Source organism: Myiozetetes cayanensis, unplaced genomic scaffold (assembly GCF_022539395.1).
Source record: "Myiozetetes cayanensis isolate MyiCay16 unplaced genomic scaffold, myiCay2020 scf1, whole genome shotgun sequence".
Classification (NCBI taxonomy): Eukaryota; Metazoa; Chordata; class Aves; order Passeriformes; family Tyrannidae; genus Myiozetetes; species Myiozetetes cayanensis.
In genome coordinates this window covers 14,745,422-14,757,630 of record NW_026086604.1, presented here as the reverse complement: position 1 = coordinate 14,757,630, position 12,209 = coordinate 14,745,422, and the positions used below count along the sequence as shown (strand labels likewise).

Genomic DNA, 12,209 nt, shown 5'->3' with positions numbered 1-12,209 from the left:
ATTTACCAATAAATATTAATACATTTTCATTCAAACTACCTAAATCCTTCCTAATTTTAGAAAAATTCTTTTTGTTTTCCACAAAAAAAAAAGAAAGAGCCCATTTCTAAAAACTTAATAGGCCCATATACTGCCATTCTGCTCTCAATTAATTTTCAGATAAATTAAATCTTCCTTTTTAGCGAATCATTCTATACATGTATGTGATATTTGTAAAAATACAAACAATGCCTTCCTCTACTAATTTAACATCTAATATTGGCAGCACCATTTTTTTGAATGCAGATATATATATTAAAATACAATATCAAAGGATATATTGTAAGAAATCCATAATTTTTATTTTTGCTTAGCTCGATGCAAATAAATAAATAAATAAATAAATTAATTAATTAATTAACTTGATGTTTTATAAAGTACCTCTACCTTCTTTTTTTGCCTATCTGATGTAGTGACAAAAAAATGCAAACAAACAAATAAATGAAAACAACAACAAAAAAAACCAACCAAAAAACCCACAATTTTTTAGCTGGTTGAATATTATTCTCCGCAATGGCATCCTACTCTGAACTCTGATTTTGTTCCAGGTTAGTTGCAGACTTAAGGAAGTTTGTTTCCAGGTCTTTTTTTAATGGAAAATACATATACATATTCTCTTGAAAGACCCAGTTGGTTGTATCAAGTGGTTTTCAATATGAGCACCATGACAGATACTCCTGCCATGAATTCTGGGAGCTAAAATTTAAACCTGTGTTCCACATTTCAGGGTGAAGCCAAAGGAAAACCAGAGACGAGGAATAAAGGATATGTTGCAAAGTAACCTGGACTTCTCTGTGTAAACTGAAGTAGGCAATTTAAACCATTGGGTTCATTTTTACCCTTTTCCTGCATCAGTAACAAGCTTTGCAAAAGCTAAGGGAAGTAGTCGTACTAAATAAATCAGTCTTTATTTTAATTCAACTTGCAATACTTTTTAAACAGCAACACATACTTGAAATTGCAAGCTTCATTTCTGTATATTGAATCCTTCTAGAACAGAATAGAACAGCATACTGCTTTACTTCACAGTTTTGGGGATCTTGTGTCCGAAGTCCCCAAAACAAAATGAAATGGCAACATTTCAATAATATTCCAATGCATGTCTATAAATGCCCGATGTATAAACTACAGTAATAAAAATAATTTCCAGCATATTTAGCAAAGATATATCTTCATGGTTAGTGAACTTTTCAGTATAAACTTAACTTTCAGTTGGATAGTTTTAATCTGTTAACAGGTTAGTGGAAGGTCTTGCTAGCAAATTCATTTTTCATTCAAAACTAAATGAAAAAATAATACTCTTAGGACTGTTAGCCTTTGCTGTTGTCATAATCATTTCTCATATCTCTCCCACAGAAGCTGAACTCTGCTTTCAATTGCATTCAACACTGTAGCGCTTCCCTAATTCCCCCTTATTAAGGATTTCCTCTTTTATAATTACCTCTCTGGAAAACACACACCTCAAAAATAACCAAAACACAAACAACCAAATATATGTGAATTTTGGGATTGTTTCTCAGATTGCATAAATTACACAGGTTTGGAAAGTTTTGTTAGAAAGTTGAAAGCTTCAGTTAAGGGTTGTTTGGGCTTTTTCTTGAAAGACAGCTACTAAAGTCAGCTACTAAACAGAAAGTAAGCCTTACTCTAACAGTCCTTCACCTTACCCTTCACTTCACTTAGGACATTCAGGACAGCATATTCTTGCTCAGCAAATAGAGATGATGGTAAAAGTTTGTCATCTGACATAAAAAATAATGGAGAAAAGAAGTTCTGCAGCAGTGCAATATATCCATATGAAAGATGTCAGAGCCTGTGTTATATGCTTCAAGGATGAGAGAGTATGTACTATGCAGTAGGTACTTTTTCTGCTGATTCAAAGACACTAGTCCAATCTACAGGTTTGGATACAGAAAAGGCTGATTGAGAGATGTAAAGGTGCCAACAACTTACTTACTGCCTCTTACAGAAAGATCCAAAAAGTCCACTTAGCAAAGAAGGAAAATTAGGAGTTCACTTAATCAAGATATATCTTCATTAATAAGCTTCTAAGTAGAAGGAAGAGAAGTGCATGAGAATTCCTAATTGGCTAGGAAAAAACTTCACAAAACAACCATACAAAAGGGACATTAAATTTATGGCTCACATCTTAACATTCATTATGATTAAACATTACATAATGCCAGGTGAAATAATACAGTCATCAAGGTTGGAAGAGACCTTTAAGATCATCAAGTTTAACCATCAACCGTTATCACTGCAGTGTCTAAACCACTGAGCCATATCACCCAGTGCCACATCCAGATGACTCCTAAGCACCTCCAGGGATGGTGCCTCCTCCACCACCATGGGCAACCTGTTCCAATGCTTGACCACTCTGTTATTATTTTTTTTTACTAATACCTAATCTGAACTCCACTGTTTCAGCTTAAGGCCATTTCCTCTGGTTCACTGCAGCCTGTGGCTGTCTCATTATCCTAGCAGGTCACTAACTATCTCCTCCTGGAATAGGGGTTCACCTCCCAACCACCACCTTACAGCTCAGGGAACTGGATATCCTGAGGACAACTGGTCTCAATATTGAAGACTGAGGTAAAGAAGGCATAAAGTACCTCTGCCTTTTCCTCATCTTCTACTCTACCCTCTGCATTCAACAAATTATGACCCTCCTTTTGCTGTAATGTATTTGTTGAAACTTTTTTGCTTTCCTTCAGTGTAGCAGTCAAATAAAGTTCCAGTTGAGCTTTGGCCTTTCTAATCTTTTCCCTACATCCTTATAGTCCTCCTAAGTTACCCAACTCTCTTTCCAGAGGCGATAGATTCTCTTTTTTTTCCCCTAAGTTCCCTGTTTAACCAGGCTGGTCTTTCTACACATTCAGCCTGCTCGTGAATATTTAACAATTTCCTTTTGAAGCACATCCACCTTTTTTGGACTCCTTTGGCCTTCAGGACTGACTCCCAAGAGATTCTGTCAATCAAAGTCCTAAGCAGGCCGAAGTCTGCCTGTCAGAAGTCCAAGGTGGGAATATTAAATTCCATGTTTGCTGCTGTCTTAAAAAATTACTTGGCAACTTTCAATTTTCTTGTCACAAGTCTTAAACAAAGGCAGAACTTTCTTATAACATAAACAAAAAAATTCTGAACTTCAGTGCTCAAAATGTTTTACAGATATAAAATTCCTGATACATCTCAGATATGATCATTTCTATGGTTCATATAAATCATGCACAAATTTCCTATTGGTATGATTGAAATTATAACAGCCATCATATCCTTGATGGTATCTAAGAATGTATGTGCTGATGTGCTAAATAAGAAATAAACTGATAGTAATATTTTATTTCTGACAATGAGAAGTAAAAGGTAATTCACTGGGAGTGTCAGAAACTGTGATTCTACATAATGAGATTCATCGCTTCATACACTGTTACAACTCCAGAAGTTTTATGGACTTCAGGTTTTTTGAATAGGCTCCTTCAAGCAGGTCTTTATAGAAGCATAAAACATCCAGAGTTGGAAGGGACCCACAAGGATCATCAAGTTCTGCTCCTGGCCCTGCACAGGAAATTCCAAGAATCACACCATGTACCTGAGTGTTGTCCAAATGCTTTTTGAACTATGACAGGTTTGGTGCTGTGACCACATCCTTGGGGAACATGTTCCAGTGCCGTATCACCCTCTGCATGAAAAATCTTTTCCTAATATTTAACCTTAACCTCCCCTGACAGAGCTTCATGCCATTGTCCTGGTTCTGTCACAGGTCAGAGAGAAAACATCATCAACTCCCTCTCTTATGGAAGCTGCAGAGATCTATGAGATCTCCCCTCAGTCTTTTTTTCTCCAGGTTGAACAAGCCGAGAGACCTCATCTGCTCCTTGAATGGCTTCCCCTCAAGGCCCTTCACCACTTTCCTAGTCCTCCTTTTGACACTCTCTAGTAGCTTTACTTCCTTCTTATATTCTGCCATCCAAAACTGCACACAGTACTCAAGGTGAGGCCACATCAGAGCTGAATACAGTGGGACAGTCACCTCCTTTGACCAGTTGGTGATGTTTTGCCTGACGTACCCCAGGATGCACCCCTGGCCCTCCTGGCTGCCAGGGCACATTGACTCATATTTGACTTGCCATCAACCGGGATCCTCAGGTCCCTTTTCCCAGTGCTGTTCTACAGTCTCTGATTTCTCAGTCTGCACATACACCCATGGTGGCCCCATTCCAGGTGCAGAATCCAGCACTTTCCCTTGTTGAACTTCATACAGTTGGTGATTGCCCAGTTGTCTAATTTGTCAAGGTCTCTCTGCAGGGCATCTCTGCAGGGCCTCTCTACCTTGAAAGGAGTCAACAGCTTCTTCCAGTTTAGTGTCATCAGCAAACTCAGTACACCTTCAAGTCCTGCCTCTAAGTAATTTATGAAGACTTTGAAGAGCACTGGCCTAAAATAGAGCATTTTGGAACCCCACTAGTGACTCCTCATGAGCCTGATGTTGCCCTATTTATTATAACACTTTTGCCTGACCCATGAGCTGGTTTCTCACCCATCTTATGATGTGTTTATCCAGCTGTCTGCTGCACATTTTGTTGATAAGGATCCTGTGAGAGAAAGTTCTACTGAAATACAAAAACATTACATCAACTCGCTTCTCTTGATCAAATAGATAGGTTACCTTGGCATAAAAGGAAACTAAGTTTGACAAACAGAATTTTCCCTTCATGAACCCATGCTGGCTATGACCAACGACTGCATTATCTTTCAGGTGTTTTTCAATAACTCCCAGAATAATCTTCCCATGATTTAACAGGTCCTGAAGTGAGACTGACAGACCTGTAAGTTACCAGGGTCATAAGTCTTCCTCTTATTGAAAACTGGGACATTTGCAAGCTTCCATTTGACTGGGAACTCTCTAGATTCCCAAATCATTGACAGAGGTCTCATGAAGACATCAGCTATTTATTTGAAAAAACTTGTATGAATCCTATCAGGTCCCATAGATGTATTGGGATCCAGTTGGAGTAGTAGATCCTACACAAGTTCTGATCTTACTGGGAGCTGATCATTCTCACAGCCATGATCCTCGAGGTCAGGGCACTGGGACTCCCTGAGCCCATAATCAGTGTTGAAAAAAAAGACTAAGAAAGTATTAAACATCTCTGCCTTGCCCATGTCCCTATTTTTGAGGTGACCATCCTCATCAAGTAATAGGCCAATGTTATTTCCGCACTGCCTTTTCCTATTCACACATTTTTTGCAAGTCCTTTTTCTTGTCCATCACAGTACTGACCAGCTTCAACTCTAATTGAGCTTTGGCCACACAAATATTCTCCCTAAAGTGGCGAGCAACATATCCGTATTCCTTCCATCTCTCTCAATCTTGCTTCCACTAACTGTACAATCTTTTTTTATCTTTAGCTCCAAAAGAAGATCCCTCCTCAGTCAACACGGTTTTCTGCCTCACCTACTTGATTTCCAACATTTTGGAATTGCCTGCTCCTGTGGTCTTAGTCAGGTGACACTTAAAAAGTGATCAGCACCAATGAATCCCAACACCTTCAAAAGCATTTTCCCAAGGGACTTTATTGATTAGTTTCCTGAGCAGCCTGAAGTCTGCTCTCCTCATGTCCAGAGTTGCTGGAGTTTTCCTCCTGTCAAAAGAGATTTTTAAACTCAATTTCTTCATGATCGCTGTGCCCAAGATAGTCATCAATTGCCACTTCACCATGAGCCCCCCCCTGTTAACAAACAACAGATCAAGGAGAGCATGTTCCTTAGTACCTGTACCAACAAGGTGTTTTAGGAATCTTCTGGGCCTATTTCTACCATCTGTGTAGTATTCACAGTTAACATCCAGCAAATGAAGTCCTGCAAGGACAAGACTTTGATTTAGAGGTATACCTTAGTTCCTTACAGAATAAATCACTGGTGTCATCATCCTGGCTGAGTTCCTTATAGAACACTCCCACAGTGTCATCTGCTTTATTTGTTTGTCCCCTAATCCTTACCCAGAGGTTCTCATCTGTGTCTTTGCCGACTGCAAGGTACTGACATTCAAGCCCCTCTATTGCCTCACATGCCAGTAACTTCCACAACTGAATTATGTATACAACAGAAAAGTTCTACCTTTTGTTTTAAATCTGCTGTCTGATAAATCATTGAGCATCCTTATTTACTTTAGCATAAGAAATGAAGAATGAATGTTCTTTATTTACCTGACATGTTATTGATAATTTTAGGAATCTTTCATATCCATTCTCACTTATTTATTTTCAAAATTTAAAAGTTTTAGTGTATTTTATTCCTCTTCATGGATTCTTTCCACATGTTTCCATACTTTTTCTGCTTTTCTGTACTGTTTATCATGTTTCTCATACCTATCTTGACATAGGGTACCAGAATATTAACATGGCTTATTAATTAGATCACTGGAAAATTACATTTAAATTTCAAATATTGATTTATTTATTTTTTTAATATACTTAGATTATTTTACCCTCAAGGTTTTGAAATAATGAAAAGGCATTGTATATCAATTAGAAACACATAAAACTGTTAACCTCAGAAACAGTTTAGAAGTTTATGGGATAAAAATAATTTTTGCAATTGGCACAGTGATTTGAGTAGCTTTTTTAACTTCTGAGGTGGAGTGAGAATAATTCATTTGCTTAAGGTTCATTTTGAATCTTCCTTTGGTGAGGTTTTGTCACTTGCATGACCTACTGTATGCAAAAGAAATAAACATACAGTAAGTATACATGAATGGTTTATTTTCTATTTTAACTGACTGCTATGTCATGACTTGTAGGTTTTGACTGGGCACCTGCATATTGGGTGGCATGCAATTATAAAAAATTGCTCTGAACTCTAGTTTGACATTGTGTTGATCCTTAATATAAAAGTGCATTAGCAGTTTCAAAAGATGCTTAATGGTTTGTTTTAGTCACTGGTTCATTTTACAAGGGAATTTGCACTCTAAATCACCTAGAGTGATTTCCACAAGCAAAACAGATGGATGATCACAAAAAGAAGCATCAGTATCTGAAGTTCTAATTAGCCTGTAGGGCCCATAGAAGCAATGCTTTATCCTGTCAGGATTTGTTCATGAATGCAAAGGATTTCATTCATGTATTCAAAATATTGTACTTTTGGTTCTTTTGCCTGAGACATAAATGTTGAAATTATGAATGTATATAGTTTAGCCAATGCACAAAACATACGAAAGTTTTTAATTCAGAATCTAGAAATAAGAGTGATTTGGGATTATCTCTTCAGGGATTACTGTTCTCCCATGACACACCACTTACTTTGCTGAATAAAGTAAAGGTGGCAGGGACTCAGACCATATGACAAGAAAGTGTGAAGTTTTAATTACTCTGGAATGGCAAATGAAACACTATATTTTGAGGTTTAGTTGTTCTTTGTTTTTTTGAGTTGGTTGTGGTTTTTACTTTTCTCTGCCTTGTTTTGAGATTTATGTTGTCCTAATACACTTTCCCCTGCCATACAACTCATGCAGGATAAAATGTGGCTGCTTCAGCCTTACTTGTGAGTTCAGTCACTGGTGTTTCAGTCAAGACAAAAGCAATCAGTCTCCCTCACTACTCCAACAATTGCCATCCTGAGACTATAGTGAATGACCACATGAAAACAAGTGCACTATTCTGCTGGAGTAAGCACAGTGAAAGTGCTCCATTAAATCATCTACCCATCTTCGTATCTCTATTTTTTTCCCAGAAACTGCTTTAAGACACTCCAGATTTTTTTACCTTTGTTCCTTTTTATTACTGATCACGCTTTTTAAGTATTCATTAATAAAATCACCCAGGTCTAGACTTTTATTTATCTGGTTTCTACAAAATAGAGTTACAAATAAGCCACACTGGAAGCACTCTGAGTTGCTCTATCCAAAGAGGGTTAAAGTGAGCCACAGAAGCACAAAAGCAGCAGTCTGTAAACCTTTGTTCAAGAGGGATGGTGAAAAAACCATAGTACTCTTCTTGCATATAAAGAGTCATAAGAACTCTTTTTCAATTTTTTTCTGAATGTTGATAAGACTTTGTGAAATAATAAAATATAATCCTGTCTCTGTTGAGGAGATGTATGTAAAAAGCCCATCCAGTGTATAACTGCTCATTTGATAACTGCTGGTGGATATCTGTTTAACTCCAGATGAGTATAACTTCATACATATTAAAAAGGACCATCAGAATAATGAAAATATGCAACTCCAGATAAGGTTTTCAAATGTTCACTTTTGCAGTACTCATGAACATAGAAAATGTAGGAAATTAGGAGCAGCTTCAGAAATTTTTCCTCAGGACAAGTGCATTTAACCACCAGGATACACCATCTTCTGCAACAGCAACAATGAAATACTGTCTTCCTGACATTGTGTACATTATTCAAAATAAAATATGTTATGCCACCTCAAGAATACATGAAACTAAAGATACAGTAAATAAAAATGTAAAGGAAATCAACTAATTCTGTGAAGTCTCTGCACATAATGTAAAAACAACAACAACAACAACAACAAAAATCCTTGCATGGATACTGTCATTCAATCTACAAATACCTGAGAAGAAAACAGTCCAGGCTGTATTTTGACAATAAAGTGTTCCTACTTCTTCAAGAAACACTACTGACTCTCTATGTGCCTCACCCTTCTCTTCAACTCTTGTGCTACCTGTTGATTAACATAGAATGAAAAAAAACTTGTGGGTTTTTTCTGTATCACTTCCTGGTGCAGTTCTTTGTGACTGGGTAAATGCCTGAGCCAACACAAGATAGGGGATGAGTTGGAAATAAAAGTAGGAAGCAGCATCACAGTGGCCATGCAAAGTGTCCATTTTCAGCATAATGAGCCAAGGTGATTCTCTGACTGCATCTGACTCCCTGCCTGATGCAAGTACACAGTAATTTAACTGGTAGTTGTCTCACCAAGGCTTGACTCTATTATATTATATAGTAATAAATCACATGTGCCAGATAGGCTTTAGCTTTTAGAAGTCTAGAGGAACATAAGATGATTCATGTCATTGGTCATATACATATCCCTATAAAGATGAGTGGTACAACATGAGCCTTGGGAAGGAAGGACTCCAACATGATCCCATGTGTCTTCAGCTCATGAGCTAGGATTGGCCAGATCAGTCAACCTGCTCAGAGGAAAGGTCATACCACTGCCTATCCACAAGGCAGAAAGAGACCACAGGAGATTTTTGGATCTCAAACAGATGTTTGGAGATACTGAATTCTTGTGTGTTTATTCTGACTGAAAACAATGATTTCTGAATAACAGAAAAAAAGGAAAAGCTTTCCCTTCCCTGAGGACAGTCAGGCATTGAAAAGGGTTGCCAACGTAGGTTGTTCAGTCTCCATCTTTGGCGACTTGCAACACCAGTCTGGATAAAGCACTGAGCACCTTGCCTCATCTCAGAGCTACCTTCAGCAGTAGATCAGACTGGACAGCTCCTGAGTCCCCTTCAATGCTTAACTATCTGGCTTATAAGGTTTTATCATTCTGTCTTGTGTTTCCTTACAACCCAGTTATATGGATGCAAATATAACAAATTGAATTCTAGGATCAAACTCTGGATTTACACCTTTCGTTGATTGCCATTTCCACGGATATGGCAATTTCCTAAAGTCAGAATCTAAATTTACTAAGCACTGTGTAAATGCCACAAAGTAACTACATTTCTTGTATGTGTCTATTCTGCTTGAAAAGTCTGAGGCATGTTTATGGACTACATTTTGAACTACAACCTGAGAAATTAATACAGAAAACCCCACTAGAACAGGGTACTATGGAAGGGCCTTCTATTTCTTCCAAAATAGAACAAATAGTGCAAAATGGCACCAAAAAGCTTCCACTCCTACTGTTAAATATATGATTTCACATCTTTTTCCTCTCTTAGATTCAAATCCTTTTCATCTTCCAATAAGAATTTTGAGAGTAACAGATATAAAGTCAGTTTCAAAGTCCTTTTGAGATGATGGTGATTTCTAAATGGAATCACGCAACAGAACAATGAAAAACATTCCATTAACCCCCACAATCACTGTAACAAATTCCCCTTCTGACATTACCATTGTGCCTGACCCTACACATTATGGAATGCACTCTACTTCTTGGATAGCTCCAAATGACCTCATGGAAATGACACAGGTGAAACGCTTATCCACCAAGAAAAAAATTAAACCACAGAAGCAAACAGTAAAGGGCAGAAATATTTGGTTTCTGTGGAAAGAAAGCAAACACTTCATTTTTATTCTCAGTCCTTCAGAAAAAGATGAAAATTATAACACACAATGGAAGGATTATCAAGGGCTCAAATGAGACAATATTTTTAGCATTAGTATTCTTCCTATTCCTGATTTTCTGCTTGCTCTGTTCCACTATTAAGCATTATCTCTGTTACCTTCTGTTCATTGCTTTAGAAGTGGACAAGAACTTAGGCACTCCAAAACTTGGCAGCTTTTGGCAGTTACTTTTTTTTTTCCCCTGCAATTAAATCTAGTAAAAATTAATTCTATCCACCATCAGTAAGCAAATACTCTGCTAATTACAGCAGGGTTTTATGACTGCACTTTGTTTACTATATTAATTGAATAAATCATCCCACCTATTTGGTTACAACCACAACATTCTTATGAAGGCATTTTTTCTGTGTTAAGCAGTATCAGTTTTACTACTATTCTTTAAATTTTAATTCAATTGTTATCAGATTACAATCTGTCCATCATCTTGGTCCTTTAATATTCCTATTATAATCATATTAGTCATAAGCATTGTTTTCCTGAGTCCTCCCTCTGAGAATTAAACACAGATTTAAAAAGTTTGTATTAGTGAGAAAAGTTATAATATCTAAAGCAGTGTCACCGGTCTTCATTTATAGAAAAGAAAGAATTATATTTTTCACTTTCCCATTTGAAGTGACTTTTCAAGAAAATAATTGCTGGACCTCAGGTGGGTTTTTTTCCTCCCATGTTAATCTCTTATGAGCACCTCTGCTTCTTGTCTTTTCTGTTTTGGGTTTTCTTCTTCAACATATTATTATTTTCATTGGTACTTGCACTGTTGAGGTGTGATTGTCTATCCCTGTGCTGACACATTTATGTCAGGCAGAGGTTTTCCTGTAGCCTTAGATACGAGCATTATTTAATGAAGTACATTGACTGAAAATAAATCTAACCAATTCAGACACTGGATGGCTGCATAAATCAAATAAACACTTTGTTAAAAAGATCTGATTGAGAACCTGTGTTATTAATGCATGTGTCTGATGTAGGTTAATTGCCAACAGCAGTATACTTAATTTTTAAATGCCTCCTGAAGGCTAATTTCTATTGTAACTGAACCGGTAATAAAAATTACCATGTAGATGTCTAGCATGGATAACTGCATTTTTCTTTCAAAAAAACCCTCAACCCCAAATAATAAACTTTTCCATAATAACTATTATCTGGCTACTTATTCTCACTTTGCTTTTAATCAACACTAGTTAATATATTCTTTAATATTATATCTTAAAGGTTCTATTTATCATCTTGCACTAGTAAAATGGGCTTAAGAGTCAGGAAATGCTAGTTAATGGTAAATAACCAAATAACATTTGTTCAGTCAAAGGTTCGACTCGATGATCTTGAAGGTCTTTTCCAATCTTAATTATTCTATGATTGTATGATTTTCTCCATAACTAAATTGCAAATGACAGCAAAAGCATGGAAAATTGCATGTAAGTTGCTACATGTATTTTAGAAACAGTATCATGAGGAATACAGGAGCAAGAGACTTTGTATTCTGCATATTACAGGAGCTCTATAGTGCTAAATTGTCCCAGGCAATGATCCCAAGGCATCAAACCGTGAATGCTACGACACTAAGGCTCCTCTAGAGCGAATGGGCAACAATCAGGTTGAGTAGTACTTGGACAAAATTTCTTGTCACCCTCCTCCATTTTTCTAAGATATATTTTGCCTGTTCTTAGTGCTCAAAATGTTTGATGTAACGTGCTACTCTCATGTGTATTGTATACTTGCAGGGTGATGGATTTACAACATGGTATAAACTAAAAACGTGAAAATGTGGGATGCTTTAAAAATGCATAGTACCATCTTGGAATAAGGATCAAATGACTACCCTATGAATAATGAGGATCAGCCCAACATAT

The 12,209-nt window shown here is 36.9% G+C and overlaps 1 protein-coding gene across 5 annotated transcripts in view; it reads right to left on the bottom strand.

The window, feature by feature from the left end:
• CSMD3 (CUB and Sushi multiple domains 3) overlaps window positions 1–12,209 on the bottom strand; it is a 605,611-nt gene that overhangs the window by 404,795 nt on the left and 188,607 nt on the right. The gene's annotated exons all lie outside the window — the stretch shown is intronic.